General features: G+C 42.9%; 2 long non-coding RNA genes across 2 annotated transcripts; both read left to right on the forward strand.

Moving 5' to 3' along the window:
- The first annotated feature begins 1,843 nt into the window (after window positions 1–1,843).
- Window positions 1,844–16,987, forward strand: LOC121140920. The gene is made up of 3 exons (XR_005877875.1): window positions 1,844–2,715; window positions 3,409–3,610; window positions 16,548–16,987. It is a non-coding gene; the product is annotated as an uncharacterized LOC121140920 (long non-coding RNA).
- Window positions 16,988–17,012: 25 nt separating this feature from the next.
- LOC121140918 lies at window positions 17,013–22,500 on the forward strand. Its single transcript, XR_005877873.1, has 3 exons — window positions 17,013–17,092; window positions 19,242–19,362; window positions 22,125–22,500. It is a non-coding gene; the product is annotated as an uncharacterized LOC121140918 (long non-coding RNA).
- Window positions 22,501–22,567: the final 67 nt, after the last annotated feature.

A 22,567-nucleotide genomic window follows, 5' to 3' on the forward strand; every position in this document is an offset into this window, starting at 1 on the left:
TTCATCGAAACTGGTCTTGTGATGAACTTACTTTGTTCAGAGGGAGTTAAAGACAACCCAATTTCTGGAATACCTTTCACCTCTTTACTCCCCATTGTTTCCCAGAGGCCTAGCTTCTAAAGGAGTTTTAGCTTAGTTGTAGGACGTATGTTTCCATCATTGTTAACGAATCTACCAGACAGCTTCCGCTGTTGCCTCAAAAAGCAGGAGCTGGAGTCGCAGGCAGTTTCCTTAGGCTGTTGCCTTTTGAATGGGATGTTTAACCCAGGAGGCAACACTGCTGGGACCTGGGACCACATCACGGTTTTCCTCCTTCTCTGCAAGCCCCTAGGCTCAGCCACCGACTGGCTGCTTCTCCTCAGCCTGGATTCACAAATCTCCCAGGGCCCGTTTGTCCAGGAGGTCAACTTTCCTGCATCAGCTGGAAGCCCTTTGCCTGAGTTGCAAGCTGCCCCTGCCCCAGTCCCCCAGGTCCACGGCCAGTCCTTGCCCTGAATTCCAGATCCATCTCCTACCATTAAGTGGAGTCCCAGAGTCATGCATGCAGATGCCCAGGGTGGAATTCATCTACACCTTTCTCAAGTCTGTTTCCTGGTAGTCAGGAATCCAGGATCCTTCTGGCAGGAACTAACAAAACGAAGAACCGGCAATCTTCTGCCTCTTCCCATTATCCACGTATGTCAGAGCAGGAGCTGGGTAGCCAGCCCTGTGTCTCCTGCTTTGGCTACAGCTGGAAGCAGAACAAGGTTTCTGAGTGGAACAAGTTCCTTCATTATTAGGCAACCTTAACATTCCGGCCCTGGGCCGTGGATAAACAGCTCGTTAGCTAGATAATGCCCGGGTGTGCTATTTTCTTTATAAGCACAGGGATATTTTTTAAAGTTTCAGGAATAACCAGTTTCCCTGGAGTATGGATGAGCAGGCCTAAACTTCCCAAACCTTCCACCCCACCCCCACCCTACACACCAGGTGAGCAATTCTGGTTATTAGTTAAGGTATTAACCATCAGAATGTATACCCTTGGAAAGGAGGCTCTATGAAGTCATTGATTTCCTTTGCAATGATATAAAATGAATGTCCTACCAAATAGGAACACGCTTGTGTGCTTCTCAGGGTTCGGTGGAGAAGCAGGGAGCAGAAGCCGGGTCTTGGAGCTGGGGCACTGGCTCTGTTCACTCTGGGACTGGCACTGCCTCACCAGCCTCAGCTACTCAAAGGGCCTTGGAGCACGTGTGGCCCAGACCTGGTCAGCTTTCAAGCCTCTCCACTCTCTCTATAAAATGACAGCGATGGTGTGAAACATTGTTGGAAGCCATTGGCACACCTCTTGCAGCCTGGGAAATAGAAGACTCCTGTTCCAAGCTATGGCCAATCTTGTCTTAAGACCTCTGTTACTTGGATTATAATCAAACTGTAAATACTGCATTATTTTCAGCATTTGGAAATTTCATCTTAAAACGATAATTGTAACCGTAGACAGTCAGTGGTTGCTAACCAGGACCTTGAGAATAGTGGTATTGGGCCAGCACGGTGATGCTGTAGATCGAAGCAGGATTCAAGTTCAAGGCCGGCCTAGGGCACACAGTGAGAACATCTCTCAAAATGAAGTCAACAAAACAACAAACACAAAATTAAAGAAAATTAATATTGCAATTCCAGCTGCATTTAAAGAATAATTTTTTAGAGGTAACGAGAGTTGCCGGGGTCACGGGTAGGAGAGGCCGTTGGGTAATTTGGAGACACAGGCTGGAACAAAAGAGCACCAAGTCAGTGCATGCCACTTGCTCAGATCCCAGGAGCTCTGGTACTGGCTGTAAAACCAGTTCCTTGGAGAATACTTGAGTCTTCGGGACCTGGCACCTGCTGCCTCCTAGGCCTTGCCCTCCTCCACCTCTGGGTTGCTCCTCACGGTTCTGGGATCACCACTGCAGCCCCTGCCTTGACCTCGCTTGACCTTCCCTCCTCCTGGGACCCCACCCTGCTCCCACGGTGAGTCTCCTTCTCCTTCAGGTCTCTACCCAGGCGGCAGCTTTCAAAAGGAGGGCGTTTCTGACCCCACAAATAAAAGAGCGCACCTTCCCACTCTCTTGGCCAGACTTTCTTACACCACCTGGTATCTATTTGCTACTTCCTGTTTCCACCCCATCTATTCCTGCATCCCCCGTACCTGATCGCTTCACTCCCATCCCCAGGTAGTCATGTATTCCTGAATCCCCAGCACCTAGAACAAGATCCCGGCAGGTGTCTGGGACTCCGGACAGTGAGAGGAGCCGTGTGCAAGCTCCTTGACCACGTGGGCGTATCCAAGAGGCTGGGTGGGCGTGGGGGGATCAGCTTGATCTACCATAGGAGCAGAAGAGGTCTGGAGTGAAGGAGGATGGGCTTGTGATGAAGACAGTAATGGGAGACGAGGGGAGCCTCCTGATGTGAACCACAGAGAAGACTGATGCAGAGAATGGCAGCCGCTTTGAGCCAAATGTGGCAGCCTCCCTGGAACGGTGAAAAAGTCCGAGAGGCCGAGTAAGAGACAAGGTGCGATCACAGGCTGTCCAGAGGGCAGAATTAGCTGAGCCACGGCAGAGGTGTATTCAAATGAACAGGATAACATGGCATTTCCTGATAGAGTCAAAGCTGCTGCGGGGAAACAAGATGGATTTCAGCGTCAGAGAAAGCCATCTTTGCTGTTGCTGAGAATCAGTGGCAAAGTGGATATGGGTAAGAGGAACTGGCCATCTCGCTGCTGGAAGTCTTTGATGGTTTTAACTTAATTCACTTCCCAGTAAAAAGAGGCAGGTTATTAGCTGAGGAGAGGAGAAGTAACAATGAACTCCCAAACAAGGGGCGGTTTGGAGACGAGGCTCAACTGCCAAGGCGGTTTGTTCTATGAAGCGAGTCATGTACTCCTTAGGGGACGCGCCTCAGGCCAGTCCCCACAGGTGCCTTGTGGCTGCACCTGGAGAGCCTGTGCCTTTGTGTTAGCTGCTATGCCATCCGGTTTCAGCCTTCAGGGGCATCACTTGCATGCAACACTGGCTCATGCTGGCTTCCGATTCCGGGCCTGAGCTGACAGTCCGTCTGACTGTCCATCCTTCTTCCCAGCTCCTGGGCATGCTGAAGCTGGGGAGTCTTTGCCGTTTCTCTGAAGGCCTGGAATGGAGTCAGACCTGGAGTTTTGCCAGCTGTTCAATTGCATTTTAAGGAAAGGAGGGAAGGAGGAGGGGGCTAAAAGGAGCAGTCTGAGCAGGATGGAGGTGGTCAGAGCTTGACAAGAAACACGTTGAATAGAGCTGGTTTCTAAGCCACAGAAATTGCCAGGAGCACACCAGGCTTGGTGCTTCCTGTGCCTGAACACACAGGAAAGGCATGCATTAAAACTCCCTTGTCGTCTTTCTTTTTTAACTTAAACAGCTCCCCTGCCTGTCATCTCTGCACTGGATGTGAACTTTCCATCGGGCAGAGGTTTCGTGTTGAGAATTTAACAGCGCCGGTGGCCCTGAGTAGTGAGCTGAGCAACATGGCCAAGAGGATCAGAAAAGGCTACCGCCATAGTCCTCAGCTCATCGTCTGTCGGCTTAGAAGCAGCCCGGTTATGAGGAACCCAGATCAGGCAGTATGTAAGAGTTACACTGGGCACATGTGATGGGGACTCTGTCCAGAGACAGCAAGGAGAACAAATCTTACCTTCCCTTTTCAGTACCAGGGCCTCACCCTAGGACCCCACGCAGACGAGGCAAGAACTTTGCCCACAGCTCAGCTTAGCGCTTGTGTCTTTTAGGACACTCAACAGCTTGCTCACTGACCGCTCACTGGGTGTGCTAGGGTTCAAACTCCAGGCACTTTGAAAGGGCAATGCAAAAGTATGCAAAAGTAATTAAATGCCTGCATACCCCAAACCCCCCCAAACCCCTTTTTCAGGTTTTTTAAATTTTAATTTAGGATCAGTTGAAAAGCTAATTTTCACTTAATGCTAATTCTAGGTCTGTTTTCAGGATAAATATATACATATATATATTTAATTACATGTAATTAATATATATACATATATATATTTATATATTTAATTAAAACCTGATATAGGTGAGATAACTCACCAGGTAAGGACACTTGTTGCCAACTCTGATAACCTGAATCCAAGCCCCAGAAACCACATTGTGGAAAGGGAGAATCAACTCCACAAAAATTGCCCTCTGATGACCACACATACCATTGCACAAGGTTAATGTTTTTAAAAAATCCAATTTTATAGAAAAATCCTAAAATCAATAGTATCAATAGTTACCATCAACCAACACTGAAACTGAACAGTTTAATTACCACTTAAAATAATTTCTTAGAAAATATTTCACACATGAAAGGCATACAAGATAGACAATATAATCAAGACAGGACAATTCCTTCATATTCACCAGACTTCAGCCTAGTAGGAACTCAGTCAATGTTTGTTGAATGAATAAATGATTCTCATTTATTTTTAAATACCAGGCTCCATACTTAAAATGTCCTTGAAGTCAAGGACAAAGCATTAAGTCCGACTTTCCTTCCAGGGGGCCTCTACAAATATTACGTGATTTGTGTCAGTAAATACTTATAAGTTGGTTGTTACTGTTGTTTCTTTTCTCTCTGCCAAGTCTCTGAAGTTCTCTTTTAGGCTTGAACTCTAGCCCCTGGCTCCCCTAACTTCGCATTTGCCTAATGGGAATGACCTGCTAGCATGATCTTGATACACTGCTAACTGAGAAGGGAAACTAATTTTCAGTGTGGTATTTCATCATACCATAACAAGCTCTACTATATACTTATTTATCATATAGGCCCTAGCTAGATTTAGTGTTCGAGTTAAAGATAGAAATTGCTTACAGTTTATATTTTCCAGCTAGAATGAGTCAAAATTTAAGATTGTAAAGTAGATGAGCTGGAGATACAGGCAATTGTAAGCCACTCATTGTGGGTGCTGAGAACCAAATTCAGGCTCCCGGCCCTATAGGCTGACCTGTGACCACATCTCTAATCCTAGTTATATTTTTGGCCTCAATCTTGAGTCGCCTTCCTGTGACTCCCAAATTTCCCCCATGTCATTGCAGAAACTATCCACATCTTGCTTTATGTTTCTCACCCCAGTTTTCTGTGTCACCTTGGTGGCTCCATGGCTGCTTGCTTTGGAGTTGTCTAGGGGACATGCTGTTGGGCTTCAGCTGCTTCTTAGACTAAACTTGACTGATTTGAGCCTCTCTTGACTTAGCTCTGGTTCTCTTGCTTGACTTCAGTTCTCGTCTTCAGGCCTGCTCCTTCTCTCTCTCTCTTTCCATGGCCCTTCCTGAATCCCAACCTGCTCTAACTTTGTCTTGTTTTGTTTATTGGGTGTTTGTTAATGCTGTTTTGTAATATGCCTTCTCCCTGCCAGCCTGGTCCCAGAGCCACGTCAGTCCCAAATGAACACACAGGATGCTATATTAATTATGAAGCTGCTGGCCATTTGATATGGTTTCTTAATGGCTAGCTCTGACTTAATTATTAACCCATAACTACTAATTTTAGTATTTCCACATGGTCTTCTCTTACTGGAGAAAGGGTCCAGACCTCTTATTTCTCTCGTATCCTACATGGTGACTGATTGTGCCTCTGTTTCCCAGAATCCTCCTTGACTCCTAGTACCACCTATCTTGCTTCCCTATTGGCCAACAGTGTTTTCTTCATCAACCAATAAGACAAACATGTACACAGAAGGACTTCCCCCATCATTGTTTGTTTTATTTTAATTTTGAGACAGGACCTCAAAGTGGAGCTTTGGCTGTCCAGGATTCCACTATCTAGACCAGGCTAGCCTTGAACTCTCAGAGATCCACCTGTCTCTGCCTCCCAAGTGCTGGGATTAAAAGTGTGTGGCATCACGACCTGAGTCTTCCTTGCAGCACCTGTCTGCATGAAGAGATGTCCCCTTCATTGCTTCTGTTCTGTCTGCCAACTACTTCTGAGTAGCCACTCCCACAGGGGTGTTCTCCACTGGTGTCTCAGGTGCCACAATTCTGGAAAGCAGTGTTTCATGTGAGCTATGTTGTATGTAGGTCAGGGATGCCCACAGGAGCCCATGTCTGAGAATTCGGGTCATAAGCACGATGTAGTGATATATTATTTATGACTTATTAAAGCTTGACTGAGGATTCAGAAAAGCAAATTCAGCCTCAAGCTACAGAGATAAGATAGTGGTGGCACACACCTTTAATCCCAGGACTCATGAGACAAGGCAGATGGTGCTCTTGGAGTTCAAGGTTATCCAGGCTTACACAAGATGGAATCAGTCTAAAAGAGTAACAGAGCTCCCCCCTTTAATCTCCGGACTCATGAGAGGTATTGAAGACAGGAAAAAGATTCAGTATCAGGCATTTGTTTTCCAGTTACTCTGAAGAGAGGCAGCAGTTTGAGACTTGGTAAAGAGTTCATGTGTGGATCAGCCCCTTCAACCTGAGCTAGAGGTGAGAGCTAGTAGCCAGCTGCTTTGCTTTTCTGATACTCAGCTTGAAGTTTGAACCCCAATATCAGTCTCTGGATGATTTATTTTTCATATTGCAGCTCACTACTTTTTGAGAACAGTTTGGTACAACATTATAAGTCCACATAAGCTCCCTAGGTCTCCATGACTCAATAACAAGTGGTTTCCCTGGAAGAAATGTCCTGCTGGTTACATGTGGAAGCCTATGCTGCAGAGCTGAAGGGGATTGACCTAATTGAGAGACATTTCTTCTATCATACAGTCCACATTTAAAGTTTATGAGGTGTTCATTGTGCTGAACAGCCTTTACTACAATCGTTTTTAGAAGTTTCCATCAGGACCATGAGATCCTGTCTCCCTCACCAGCCTTTACCACTATTCTGTGTGAGTCCATCTGGAATATTTCACTTAGATGTAGACATGTGATTTGAGACTTGCTTCTTTCATCTCTGATGCTGTTTCAGGATTTTTTTGTCCAATTGTGGCTTTGGCACTTCATTCCTCATTTAGTCAAATGATATGTATGTATATATATATATATGTATGTATATAGGTTTTTACGAGACAGGGTTTCTCTGTATTGTTTTGGAGGCTGTCGGTCCAGCCTGGCCTCGAGCTCACAGAGATCACAGAGTGCTGGGATGCCTGGCGTCAAATGATATTTTTTTTTTGTGATACAGAATTATTTTATTGATGCTTCAATATACAGAAAATTGTGAATGCAATGGTTGGGAATAAGGACATTTTAAAAACACAATAAATAAAGAGAACATAACTGAAGATTTCAAATACAGTTCCTTGCTTCAGTAGATCCTTGAAGTCAGCTACAGACATTCCAGAACCTGAACATAGCAGGAAGTCGAAGGGCTGAGGAAAACCCCAGAAGGGGAGCACATAAATCTGGAAGTCATGTTCCCTATTTACTGCCAGCAAGGACAAAATCTGGGCCCCAGGTCATAGACACAACGCACGTCAAATGATATTTTAATGTAGATAATTATTTGCTGTATTCAATATACTCCATCCCCCCCTTAGTCAGCCGATGTGCATCTGAGTTGTTCCCATCGTATGGAAACTACAAACATTTTATTATTATTATTATTTTGAGCATAATCTAGGAAGAAGATTGCAGAGTCAAATGGTAATTCTATGCATGAATATTATTGAACCCTTTCTCGGGTTTTTATTAGCCATTTGCATACCATCTTTGCTGAGATGTTAGTTCAACTACCTTGCTCATTTTTATTTTTTAAATTTTAAATTGGGTTGTCTTTTTGTTGTGAGTGGTAAGAGTTCTTTATATATTCTTAAAACAAGTCCACTATTATCTGTGTGTGTGTGTGTGTGTGTGTGTGTGTGTGTGTGTAGCTTACTGTCTTAGGATTTCCATTGCTGTGATGAATCAGCATGACCGAAAACCAAGTTGGGGAATATAGTTGGAATTTTCTTTGGGCTATCAACCAGCTCCCAAATAGAGACACAGAGACTTATTAATTATGAATGTTTGGCCTTAGCTTAGGCTTGTCCTGTTATCTCTTTTAACTTAATTTAATCTATTTCTATTCATGTTTTGCCTCAGGGTTTTTTACCTTTCTTTCATTCTGTATGTCCTACTTTCCTGCTTCTTTCATGTCTGTCTGTCCCCTAGCATCTTTTTTTCTTTCTCCTTTTTCCTAAACTAAGTTCCTCCTCCTACTTACTCTCCCTGCCTGAAAGTCCTGCCTATACCTCCTCCCTTGCTATTGGCTATTTTGCTTTTTATTAGAATAATCAGATGCCGTAGGCAGGCAATGTAAAGGAGCAGCATATCTTTACATGGTTAAACAAATGCAACACATCTTTACATAGTTAAACAAATATTCCACAACATGGGAGGAAAGGGGTTTTTTTGGCTTAAACTTCCATATCATTCATCATCAAAGGAAGTCAGGACAGGAACTCAAACAGGGCAGGAATCTGGGGCAGGAGCTGATATAAAGGCCATGGAGAGTGCTGCTTACTGGCTTATTCCCCATGCCTTGTTCAGTCTGCCTTTATACAGCACCCAGGACCCAGACAAGGGTGGTTCCACCACAATGGGCTGGGCCCTTCCCCATTTGTTCACTCATTAAGAAAGTGCCCTACAGGCCTGATCTTTGTTATTATTATTATTATTATCTAAATTTGTTTATTTATTCTACATCCCAACTGCAGTTTCCCCTCCCTCCTCTCCTCCCTTCTCTTCCCCCACCTCCCCTGCCCCTGCCCTGTTCAGAAAGGGGCAGACCTCTCATAGCTATCAACAAAACATGCATACCAAGTTGTCTAGCATAGAATTAAGCTCCTCCCCTTGTAATAAGGTTGGGCAAGGCAACCTAGTATGAAGAATAGGTTCCCAAAAGCCAGTCAAAGAATTTGTGACAGGACTGGTTTCCACTGCTAGGAATCCCACAAGTAGACTAAGCTACACAACTGTCACCCACATGCAGAGGGCCTAGGTGGGTTCCATGTAGACTGCCTGTCAGTCCAGACTCTATGAGCTCCTATGAGCCTGGGTTAGTTGTCTCTGTGGGTTCTTTTGTGATGTCCTTGACCCTCTGGCTCTTACAATCCTTCCTCCCTCTCTTCAACAGGATTCTCCAAGCTTAGCCTAATGTTTGGCTATGGGTCTCTATATCTGTTTCTACAACCTAATCTTAAGGAGGCATTTTCTTACTTAAGGTCCCTCCTGTCAAATGCATTTAGCTTGTGCTAAGTTGACATAAAACCATCCAATACACTTGCAAATACTTTCTCCTACTCCATAGGTTATCTTGTTGGTTTTGGTATTAGACAGGTTTTTCAATATGTAGCCCTACATGCTAGGAACTAGTTCTGTAGAGCAGGCCGGCCTTGAACTCACAGAGTTTCACCTGCCTCTGCCTCTTAAATTCTGGGGTTAAAGGCATGCACCACTGTGCCTGGCCTAAGGTTATCTTTTATTATTTGTTCTTTCTTATTTTTTAAAGACAGAATTTCATGTATTACAAGCTTACCTTGAACTTATGATTTTCCTATGTCCACCTTCTAAGACATGGAAGTGCAGAAAGGAGGTTTTAGGTTCAGTTTATGTGGTGCTAGGGAGTAAACCTGGAAGTCTGGACTCCAGGCACTCTAAACAACAAGTTTAGCAACTGAGTTACACCTCAGATTATCTTTTTATAGTCTTAATGGTATTTTTTCCACAAAAGTTTTTACTTTGGGTGAAGTTGGTCCCTTCCTTTCTCCTTTCCACCCCCCTTCTCTCTTGCAGTCTCTTTGTGTTGTTTGGGCTTTAATGGCATATTTAATCATTTGTTGCCCAATACAAGGTCACAGATTTGTTCTTGCTTTTCTCAGTTTTATACTTTGACTCTTCCAGGAAGTCTCTTCTTTCTTTTTGTGAATTTTGCAAATGGTGTAAAGGATCCAACCTCAGACTCAATTTGCTCAGCCAGTTTTCCCAGCATCATCTGTTGAAAACACCATTTTTGGCACGAGTTTATTTGGAGTCCATAACCGCATTGCCTTGATTTAGTAGCTATCCTACGCCAGTGCTGCAGTGTCTTGGTTACTCCTATCTGTAGTGAGTTTGAAGACAGAAAGTGTGATTAACTTTATTTCAAGATTGTTTGAGCTATCACCATTTGAGGTTTACATAAGTGTCAGGACGAGCTTGTTAGTTTCTACAAAGATGACAGCTGGCATCCCGCCTAGGCTTGTGTTGCACTGTCAGTCAGTGCGGAGAGATGGACCATCTCGTCAGTCTGTCCAGGGGCATGGGAAGGTACTCCACTCGTTTAGATCTATTAACTATTCCATTCAAGATCATTCTGTGGTTTCCAGTGTGCAAGTTCTGCATTTCTTTTGTTCCATTATTGTCAGGTATTTTATTTTTTTGGATGCTGCTGTTAGTGGAGCTGATTTCTTCTTTTCACCTTGTATTATCCAGAGTTTTAATTTCTCTGGTGAATAGAAGACTCGACTGCTACAGGGAGGCCTGGGTGGTGGTTTGAGAGCCAGTATTTTTGTTTGTCTGTTTTTGTTTTCTTTTCTTTTTTTTTTTTTTGAGACAGGGTTTCCCTGGCTGCCCTGGAACTCGCTCTGTAGACCAGGCCAGTCTCGAACTCACAGAGATCCACCTGCCTCTGCCTCCCGAGTGCTGGGATTAAAGAGGTATGCCACCACCTCCTGGTGAGCCACCATTTCTACCAAGTATGTCTTGAGATTCTATGTGAAGCAGAATGTTCTGTGGCTGAGTAATTTTAGAAAGTGCTGTATAATGTATTTATGACACCTATAAACATACAGAAGAGGCTAAAAGGCAGACAGGACCTTCAAGGTTGAAAATCCTGCTAAAATCAAGGCCGCTAAGTGTTTCAGAATGGTTAGTCCTGAATACAGATGAGCATAGAATCCTTCTTAAGATATGATGAGATACACCATTTATGAGGCTGAAGCCTCGTCATAATTCTTCCTGGAGTAGATGTTTATGGCTGGTTGTGACATCTGTCATAAAACGTGCACTAAATGCCAGTAAAAGTGTTATTTTAAAGTAACATTTAAGCCAGTAAAACACTACTTTTTATAGAATTTTTTCAATAAAAAGCCAAATGTATTAAATATTTTAACAATATTCTATAATAGTAAAAGTTAGATATTTAGGAGTAGGGAAAACGGGCTTTGACGGAGCTATTAGAAGACTTAGTGTGCACAGTGATTCTAAGATTAAAGAAAGGAATACCACCCTATTGAAAACGGTGCTGTCACCTGTGAGAGTGGATGTATCTGATGGTCTTCATAGCGTCACCACTTTATGAACCACACGGTGAAGCACAGACAGAACTCGGGGGTGCATAAAGGAACGAGGTACCTGCACTTTCTTTTTCACAGCGCTCTCTGTGTTCCCGAGAGCTTGGATGCGAAGTAACTGCAGACATTGAGGTTTGGGGTGGAGAACATGTTCATTCTGCCTGAGTTATTCCTCTAATTGGCTCCAACAATCAGACAAGTGTCTTTCTGCTGGCTGCACCGTGTCTGCTTTCCACAGAGCACACCCTTGCTCCCCAGTCTCAAACACAGGGCGGAGCTGACAAAGCCAGCTTTCTGGTAGTAGTATATTGCATGACAAAAAGAAATAAAGGAAAGGACATGACTGCTCCTAGGTGTGATGGAAGAGGAGAGTTATAGTAGCTAAAAGGGAGAGTATAGCAGAGACAGAGACACCTAGGAAATCCTGAGCTGGACCATGTGGTGGAGAGGGAACAGGAGCTGCTGACCAAGAGGAGCAGCCTGCACCAACAGACTGGCATAGCCCAAATGGCTGAGTTATATAGGGTCAGAGGAGCCGGGGGAGGGCAGTCCAGCCTCCGGGATGGAAAAGTTTAGGGTAGGAGGCGGGGTATGCCATCCATACTCAGTAACAGGTAGGGGCTGAGGGATGCAGGGAGGACCTGGCAGCCAGGCCTGTTATGAAATGTTAATGGACACATCAGCTATCCATTTGTCCCAGGTTCGAACCCTAACATATATAACATTGATCCAACGGTACCTGTAGGAATACTTGCAATTTTTCTGCACTTCTAAAATAAGCAACAGGCAGGCATCACTTGTAGTTGCAGAAAGTTTGGAACTCTGCAGGGATACAGGGAGAAGGTGTGGAATTCAGTTGCCACTGGGTGACTTTTTCCATTGTTCCTGGCTTTTGTCTCCCCATGACTTTCTATGTCACTGCTTGTACAAGATCCTGAAGAGTCACTTTTGAGGCAGGCACAGTACCAGTCTTTATTTTCTTTCTTGTTGTTTTGGTGTTTCCTATGCTGGGGTGGTAGGAAGTTGGAGGAGGGGGTAAGAAGAGAAAGTTTTTACATAGGCACTGTGTGAACACCCAAAGAACATCAATGCATTCTAGTCCAGTAGCAGGGCTGCTTGTCTTTGTCATTAGAATTTCCAGAAGTCTTTCTTTTTTATTGAAGATAAATTTCCAGTAACTGTTTATATGAAAATAGAATTTTTAACATCATACTGGAAGGTGTGGCATGTTATTTTTTATTCTTGACTGTCTCGTGATTTGAGTGTCAGCCAATGATTTGATGACCTGTTTTAAACTCATAAGACTGTAATATATATTTAAAAATCCATCCAATGGATAGAACCAGGAAACAGTAGAAAAGCAACCAAACCAACTTAATGCAAATCCACACAGTCTCTGTCTGTCTGTCTGTCTGTCTGTCTGTCTGTCTGTCTGTCTGTCTCCCTTCAAGGGAGAGACACTAGATGGCTGAGCTGAGGGGAAGAGCAATTCCCCAAAGTTTGACTCTTGTCCCATGACCTCTCATGAGGACACTCTAACAAGAAGGCCCAGTACCAAAGTGACTTTTAAGCAGCCAAAAGCAGTTTTGAAATGTCTGAAACCAAACAAGGGGGATCTAGTTATTCCCTTCCTCCCCCCAACCCTCCCTCTTTGTCTTTCCTTCCTCTCTCTCTCCCACCCGCCCTCCTTCTCTTCCCTCCCTCTCTCACCTCCTGTTCTTCCTCCTTCCCAGATTGTTAAACTATACCATTCAGTTCTGGTAAACAATAGGCGCTCGCTCTCATTCCTTCTGTTGAAAGAGCATGGCCATGCTTTTGCCTTCCGAAGCTGACAATGTGGGTAAAATATGAAATGTTTGTTGTAGAATTATAGAAAAGATTCCCAGAGTAGGTTATGAACAGGCAAGCCATTCACTCCCTGGTTATATTTCTGAAATTGTCAATCTTACTTTTTGCATAGAGGTGGAAGTCAAAACATCATTGAACAAAGGGACCAGCAGGAAGAGGAAGGGGGAAAGGAACACCAAAGTCAGGGCCTTTTGTTCCCAGAGGAAGGAACTAGAAACCTGGAGAAATTGAACTTCACAAGGATTAATTCACAAACTTATTGGGGCTAAGAAATTAAAAATAACCATAAAAATTTGCAGTTAATGCTAGTACTTGGGAAAAAGACAAGCAGAAGTCTATGAACTTGAGGCCAGCCTGGTCTACATAATGAGTTACAGGCCAGCTGTGGCTATACAATAAGACCTTGTTTAAAAACAAAATCCAAACAAAAAATGAGAGGGAGAGAGAATGGATAAAGAATTGGATAAAAAAGAGACACAACGTGAGTAAACAAAAGTGGGGGTTGGCTGCATTGAAAATCAAGAGCTCTGGGATAAGAATCACCTAGTGAAAGTCATGTCTAGGGAACCTAGCATCTGAGTTTCTGCCACTCCCTGTGGCCTCTTGCATGGCTGGCTGTCAGAAGCCTGTCGACTGCCTGGTAGCTCAGCTTCTGCTGTCTGTGACTTTTCCCACTTCTTCCTGTCACTCTCTTTGTTCCTCCCAAGTTGTTTGACTTTCACTGTGTAAATGAGCATGTGTATATACATAAAATCTAGATTTCACATATTGAGATAAAACATACAGTATCTGTCCCCTACCCTCTCTTCTTCCCCCTCTTCTTTCTCTCTCCAATAATCCCATCTAATTTTCATAGCACATATTTAAAAATTTATGGTGCAGATTTCCACCTGTGAGAGCAAACTAGCATTTGTCTTTCTGGGTATCTAGTTTATTTTACTTAATACAAGTCTCCAGTTTCATGCATTTTCTGCAAATGGCATGACTTGCCTCCTCCCCATAGTCTGCCTCCTCCACATAGTCCTCCTCCTCCCCACAGTCCTCCTCCTCCACATAGTCCTCCTCCTCCACATAGTCCTCCTCATCCTCCCCCTCCTTTTTTGAAATAGGGTCTTGCTCTTAAGTGTTGAAATTGCAGGTATAACCCAAGAAGCTTGGGCTGAATCGAAACCACACTGTAATTCCATTTCATTCCACTCAGAATGAACACTATCTAGAAAACAAATGCTATTGAGGATCTGGGCAACACAGAAACTCTGACATAAATGAACGTTCTCCCCTGTTCTTTTTCTGTGTTTAATTTTTTGGCTTCTTTATAGATTCTAGACATTAAGCTTTTGTTGAATGATGAGATACAATGTTTAAGTACCATTTTGTGAAAGACTCGTTTACTGCTAATAAGAGGGAGACAGTAATTGGCCAAAGTTGTCTCATTTTTCCAAAAGTAAGACGAAAAACATGGTAGCCAGCCTGACTTAGTTTCTAAGAATTGGTGCCTGATCTTATTGACAGTAGATGATATGTATTATATATTGGATACTATGGCATACTTTATAGGATAAATAAAATAATAAACTCCAAATGTAGTTGAGACATGGCACTGCTTATGAATTCTTCAATGGCTTCTCCCAGTTTTTTCTTTTGCTTTTGGTTTTGATAGACAAAGAGAAGAATCCTTAGGGTGGCCCAACCCTGCTTGCCTTGGCTGAGGTTTTTTTCCTTTTGCTGGGGCTGTCCTTTCCCTCAGTTCTAAGTGTTCCCTCCCGCCTCAGCCTCACCTGTGCTGTTGGCTAGTTTTGGCTTGTTAAGGCATTCCATCCTCAGAACTCAACTTCTCTCCCAACAGCCTCCTCCCCTGTTTTCCCCAGATGTAATTACCTAGTTCAGCAGCTGCTTACTCCCTTTCTTTTCTTCCATGTGCTTCACAAGAGGTGTGCTCTGTCTCTAGTTAATCCTTTGTAGCACCTGCTAACCCACCCGACACAGAAGGTGTTTAATAAATATTGGTAGGACGAATTGCACATGACGACAGGTGCCAAATGATTAGTGTATGTTGAATATCTGACATGCAACAATAGACCCAATAGAAACAGCTCTGTAATCATGCATTTTCCTTACTCCCTCTGGTGCTTTGCCGTTTATCTTGTCAAATGTCTACCCTGCACTGGACATGAAATCTAGAGCAGAGGGGCCAGCCAGCAGCGAGCCTTTCATTCAGAGTGCTGTGTATCCACTGATGAGCTTAAGCATTATCTGTGGGTTGCTTAAAAATTCCTCAAAGTTCTCTATTTGGCCTGAATGTGTATTATAAAGGAGTTTATCTGACGCAACCCTTTAGGAGACCTGAAACAATTTAACTATTTACTCCATTAGAAGTAACTGAAGGATGTTAGTTAGAGTGATTTTAGGGCTTTGTTGCATTTATTCTTAGCAAATGTTGATGTTCACTGTCCGGTATGGTTTCTTTAATGTGTTCTCTAATGCCTCTTTGTATTAATTTGAAAAAAATGAAAAGGAGATTAAGAAGAGACATATCTGCTGAAATTGCAGCTCTATTGCTCACCTTGCTGGAACATTGGGCAGGTCAACCTTCCGGCCTTAGTTTTCTTGTCTGTAAAGTACTTTATAACAATGACGAGGTATTCACTACATCCTTTAACAGTGTTGAAAGTGATTGGGACTCTCTCTGGTGACGGGGAGGAAAGGCACTTTGTCTTTTAAGGGTCAGCATGTCTGAAGACACTGTTTGCACAGTGAGGATAATGCTGGTGGTAGCTGTTGCTATGATACTGACTTCTGGCAGGTAGAGAACAAGAATGCCAGTAGCATCTCGAAATGCACACATGGTGTTTAATGGAGCACTCATCTCCAAGCCTAGCAGTCCTCTGCCTGAGAGTCTGCTCCTGGACTGAAAAGCTGGCTCAGAGCCAAGTGGCTATCTAGCCACGCAGTCACTGCTAATAAGTCAAGTGCAGTTGTGTTGGCAGGGTAAGACTCCAGAAATTGTGGTTAGAACACGTAAAGGAACTCTCTGGGCAGAACTTAAGATTCCATTGATGACTGGCTCCTGCTTCGTGGTGTGTGTGTGTGTGTGTGGTGTATGTGTGTGCTTGTAATGTTTATGGGTGTGTGGTGTATGTATGTGGTGTGTGTGTGTGTATGTGTAGTGTATGTGTGAGTTTGTGGTGTTTATGGGTATGTGGTGTGTGTGTGTGTGTGGTGTATGTGTGTGTTTGTAATGTTTATGGGTGTGTGGTGTATGTATGTGGTGTGTGTGTGTGTGTGTGTGTTTCCACACATGTGATGTTCTGGGAAGACATAAACCCTGTGGCAGGAGTGCAGTCAGGAAAGGCATGCAAAAGGACTGTTTATGGGTCTTACTTGACACAATCTTCTTTTGCAGATGTAATTTTGAGAACTTTGTAGAACAAACTCCTAATCCAAGCTGGCCTTAGTGGAAAATGCCTGAGATGCCGAGACAGGGGAGCACTGTAAGTTCCATGTCAGTCTGTACTGTATAATGAGTTCCAGATCAGCCTGGACCCCAGAGTGAGATGCTGTCACAGTAACTACAACCACCAATGAACAACCCTCTAACCCAAACAAAAACTCAACAAATCACCTAAAACTCAGAGTCCTATTCTAATCGTTTTCTGTAGGGATTAATGCCCATAAGCAGGAAAGTTGCCAGCACCATGCCAAAAAATAATAGTAGTTTTGACTACAAAATGTCCACATAATTTTCCTCTTGAAATTTGAGATTTAGGAAGTAAAGGTATCCTGCTGAGCAAGGCAGCTAATCAATTTTATTGTGGCCCTCCAGTGCTTATGTGGGAGCTTACATGTCCCCATCACACCGGTTGTAGGTTGTACTCATCAAAAGGAAAACACGTGGGAGAGAGATTTCTGCCACCTCAGATTCTGACTGAATCTTTGGATTTGATCTGGGTAAGCTTGATTTTCCACACTCTCTTGTCAAGTGTTTGTGAATTTTGTTTGTTTCTTTTGAGATAGGGTCTCATGATGAACCTAAACTTAAACTTGCAATGTAGCCACCAAGGATAACCTTGAAGTTCTGGCCCTCCTGCCTCTACCTCCAGAGTGCTGGGATTTGTAGGTGTTTGTCACTGTGCAAGATTTCTGAGGCAAGGTTTTTAAAGTAAACGTTTTTCTTTTCTTTTTAAAGAATATTATTTAATTATATTAAGTGAGTGGATGCTTTGTCTGCATGTATGTCTGTGTACCACATGCCTCCCTGGTGCCCAGGAAGGCCAGAAGAAGGCATTGGACCCCCTGAAACTAGAGTTACAGTTGTGAGCTGCCATGCGTGTTCTGGGAATCAAAGTCAGGTCCTCTGGAAGAACAGCCAAGCCATTTTTACTTATCCAGACCCTAAAACATTTTTTCTTAAAAATGCAGCAATTACACAAAGAAGTAGAGAATGCAGAAGTGTGCATCTGGGTGTTTTAGGACATGCATACTCATATCATCACTTAGTCTGGCAAATAGAAATGACCACACTCAAGCCTACATCCACAGGTGCCCATATCTGACTTCTATTAGTGTAGATTAATTTTACATGCTTTCAAAGTCTGTGTAAGTGGCATCTTACAATGTGTGTTCCTTTCACTCTGTCTTCCTTAGCATACTGTTTGAGATTCACAGTGTGTTTAGCCATTAGTCATTGCTAGCGCTGGGCAGGACTCCACTGCATGCACAGACAATTAGTCTATTCTGTTATCAATGGCCACTGGGGTTGCTTCTAGGTTGGGGTCCCTATGAATTGTCAGCTTGGGCAATCTAGAGTGCCTTCTGGTACATGTCAGAAGATACTTTTATTTTTCACATACATAAGAATGGAGCTTCTGGTCTACAGGATGTGTGAATGGTCTAAACTTATAAACTAAGCATGTTCAGAGAACAGATAATATACACAGTGGCACTGGTTCCATGAGTTGTTTCTCTAAGACACATTTTCAGGATGTCAATAGCTACTTCTGGAAAGAGCTTCACTGTGAATTTTGTGCAGCTACTTACTGAACACTATGGTTCAAGAAGAACTTGTTCCCTGCAGTATTCCTAAGAAACTTAAAACACAACCAGGCATTATGGATCCTTACACGTGAGAACTACTCAACTGTGTGCATGTTTCTGCAACAAAGTTTAAAACATACAGGTATATTTCTTGGAGGTCTAGCAAATTGAAACATCATTTGCAAAATGCTGGAAAGAAAGAAACAAAAACGTTAGGTATAGTAAAGTAGATTATAAGCCAGTAGCCTCTGTGTGACTACTTGAAACTATTCTATGCTGCCTTAAATAGCTTCTGTGAAATGGAAGCTATCTGAAATATGCACATAAACACTGTCCCAGCATTGGTCTGCCTTCATGCAGCATCTGAATGCAACTGCCGAAGAAACCGAGCTGTATATTTGGAGTAAGGGCATAGAGTTTGCATGATAAAGTTTAAATTGCACAGGTGGTCACCTGTTACCAGAACATGGGACTATGATCCTTGGGTTCTCTTCCATATTTTAGACTTCAGAAAGCAACTGTTGTATTATATGTTATTATTAGACAAAACAAAGCAAATGCAGTTTGGTTTTGAAGACGATCAGTCAGTGACACAAACTGTAGCTACTTGTCACCAAAACTCAACAATAAACAACACGGGGGGCTTTGCTAAGGGCCAATGATGAAGATCAAGGTTTGTTTCCATGGCGGTCCAGGTTCCCAGGATGTGGTCAAATTTTCTCCATTTCTAAGTATGCTGGCCAACAAGGCTTTGTGGCAGAAGGGTATGACTTGGCTAGGGCGAGACTTGGTTTTGAATTTTTATTCCCACTACTTAAACAGTTGTGTGACCTCTCGTTTCTTGACTACAGTAAGAATGATTATGCCATCTGCACCTCAGGCTGATATGTTTGAAAGAGCCTGCCCTTACTGCACCAGCTGGGGTAAAGTGAAGGGTGAGAACTATGAAGCCACCACTGATTGTTGTGCCAAGGCCCCCTTTCTGCCCTTCACTCTTTCTCCTGGAACTGTGACATATCTTTGTCTTTCGTTGATCACACAATCCTGTTTCTTATTCCTAAAGAGAAACCAGTGCTACCCCCAACTCCACCACAACTGGCCTATCTGGAACCCGCTACATTGACCAAGCTGGCCTCAAATTTGCAATGATTTTCTTCTCTGCCTATCGAATGCTGATATTATAGGTATGTCCTACCATGCCTGTCCCAATTAATCAATTCTTGGTGATATGTTAAGTCAAACAGTTTTAGGTATTGTTACCCTCTCTAGTATACAACATAGAACACCGCCAAAATACCAAACACTTACAATGCTGAAGAATAAATGTCAAACCGCTGAGTCTGAGCACAGGGATATGCATGAAGGACACCAATGTTTCATTGGTGGTTTGATCAGATACTTGCTGAACATTGACTTATGCGTCAGACACTTTATTTGGGTATGCAGCACAACAGAGTGTGGAATTTACTAAGCTGGCTGCCTTTGCTTTTATGTCTTCCACAAACACTTAAAACACCAATGTGTTCCTTAGAGAATCACCCTGCTTTAGACTTCTTCATCTTCTTGCTCTATGACAATCTTCTCAAAGCAAAGAGGAAAGCTGCTAGACAAGATAATAGTTCTGTAAAATATTGCGACTAATCTTACGGTTTTGAAAAGAAGAAATAACTTGGTTTTGTTGTTGTTAATTGGTGCACTAAAAGATGGTGTGTTTCAGTGCTTTGATAATCAATTAACACCTTGAATGACTTTCAAGTTCTCCCCTCTGTTTATTTACAGAGTCCTCTGACTTGGAGGGTTTCCAAGTCTAGTATAGATTCTTCTAGTATAGATGTTTCTAATCCATCATGGGTTTCACCTCTCAACAAAATATCCCAAGAGATTACAGAATAAAAGCAACATGGCAGCTTCAGCTATGGCATTTCTTACTCCAGAAATGGGACCAGACAAGCAGGAAGGTCATGGCTATCTTGTTGCCTCAGGTCTGACTCTTAGCGAACCTTGGAGAGGGTTGTACAAGGACTTCAAATGCAGCCGAGAAGCAGGCATGCCGGTGTTGGCAAGTCTGTGAAGGGCGGGCAGATGACAGTACCTCGGTGTTCTCAACAGGGCTTTGCAGAACAAGGCAGTTGCTCTGAGAAAGTCCACTCTATTAGACTCCATTGCAAAGGCCATGAACAGCTTCAAGTCAAGCATGTGGTAATTGCATTTTCTACATTATTTAATTCAGGAGAGCAGTTAAGAGCCCTTAATCATTATTGATTTATATCAAGGAAAATTAAATGAAGATGTTCCTTCTGTCTATAGAAGTAATTAGAACCTTACCTAGGGATCAGAACAGTTTACTGGACTCAAACCAATAAAACCAAATTCCTCCAAAACAAAAATAAACATCCTGTATTCATTGCAGGTAGGAACTAAAGATATTTAGATTTTTTCTTTTTTTACTTTATAGTGGTGATGATACTCAGGAATGTGGTCATATGTCTTCAGTTGTCCACAATACTTGTACACACATGCACACACACACACACACACACACACACACACGGAGAAATTAAAAACAATTTTATAATACTCCGTATTCACAACTAACACAAAGGGGACAGCATGAAGCTTGGAGCAGTAGTGGCAGCTCTAAAAGCTTGCTGACTAAAACATCAGGCCTTGCATTGAATTGCAATACTGGAGCAATATATGGTTCCAGCAGAACTCAGCCCTATAGGGCACTATGGTTTTCAAAAGCTATTTTCTATATTTACTTTATTTATTGATTAAATTAACTGCTGTGTATAAAGTTTAGTGATAGACCAGTAGTGAGTAGCAAATAAGCAAGTGCAAAAATGCCTTTGGGCCAAAAACACTGTGTCAAAATTATACAACACAGCCAAAAATATATATAATAAAGTTGTACTAACTCAATGTGAGAACTATTTTCATTGCTTAACTTTCCATGTCCCAAGTACTTAACAGAGCAGACATTTAATAGGTTGGGCATAATACAGCATGCCTACCAGTCCAGTACACTGGCGGCTGAGGCAGGAAGGCCAGCTTACACAGTGAGACACAGTCCCAAAACAAAAGCCACATAAACTCCAAGAGACACCTGAAGTTGAGCTTCCATGGTTGCTACTGAGAAAGGTCATTAAATAAAGGTCTTTATTTGTACATCTCTCCAACCCCTAGGCTAGTGTTTTTAAAGAATAAACAAACATTAGAGAAGTTTGTTCTTGCTTAGAAAGCTAATGGGTTTAATACTGCTTCAGCTTAGGGAAATTGGAAGGTGAACATGAATTTTACTAATTAACTATTTGGATTGAGTTCAAAATCTGATGCTCAAGAGTTTTGAAAGTGATGTTTTGTTTTTGTTTGTTGTTGTTGATTTTTTTTTAAAACATCAGCAGGGTATGGCGGTGATACATGTAATCCCCACACTTGAGAGATTGGGACAAAAGGATCAAGGGTTTAAGGTCAGCTTAAGCTACACAGAGACTTTGTCTCCAAAATCAGACAGACTACATTTAGCTTGGCTTCTATGTGGAGCACACATACGTTTACCTTTTAAATACTCAACCTTTAAGTTTTCAAAGATCAACTATTTGGGTACTCAGGGATGTAAAGTCACAGTGCATGAGAATAAAAACCCACAGTGAGGGAGGCGGGAAGCTGAACTTGGGAGAGTTCATTAACGCAGCCATGGTACTTCATTGTCAAGTTCTCAGTCCAGCTTAGACCCTGGCTGACAATTTATAAGTCAGAACACTAAATTCAAGGTAAAGAAAGGCTTTAGTGATCGGACCCACAGTCCCCAAATAAACCAAACTTCCAGTCTCCAGAGAGCTATTTAAGGACTACATTTAAATTATTCCCGTGTTTCAGAGCCCCCACTTTGAGTTCAGAATGTGGTTGAGAGGTGTGACCCCAGACGTTTTTGTTTTCCCTCAAGGGAAATACTCAGCTGCGGGGAGAGACTCCCAGAAACACCACCACACAACGTCGTAAGCTCCATCTGGATAAAGTTCTTTGGGGTCCTCTTGTTAGTCCCTCTTGGGAGACTGACATCTGAAGCTGTTGTCACTTTAAACCCATTGCCACGCCTGGCACAGCACGGGAAGGAGTATGCCCAAGGAGAACTTGTTGAATGCAATTCCATCTACAGGCTGGGTGAAGTCAAGCGCTCTTCCATCTGCCAAAGGCTTTGGTGTTGCTAATTTTGTTCTTAGAAAGCTTTCACACCAATAAATCTATTCCTTAGGGTGTATCTGAAAATGCCTCTGGAAGTTCAAACAGATATGCGTGCCCTCTTAGGAGCAGTGCGGTGCAGCTCTTGACAGATGAAACGTGACAGGGACTTGTCTGCATTGTTCACAGGGAAGGTCAGTTAGCCCG

Source organism: Mesocricetus auratus, unplaced genomic scaffold (genome assembly GCF_017639785.1).
Source record: "Mesocricetus auratus isolate SY011 unplaced genomic scaffold, BCM_Maur_2.0 Super-Scaffold_100006, whole genome shotgun sequence".
In the NCBI taxonomy this organism is placed as follows: domain Eukaryota; kingdom Metazoa; phylum Chordata; class Mammalia; order Rodentia; family Cricetidae; genus Mesocricetus; species Mesocricetus auratus.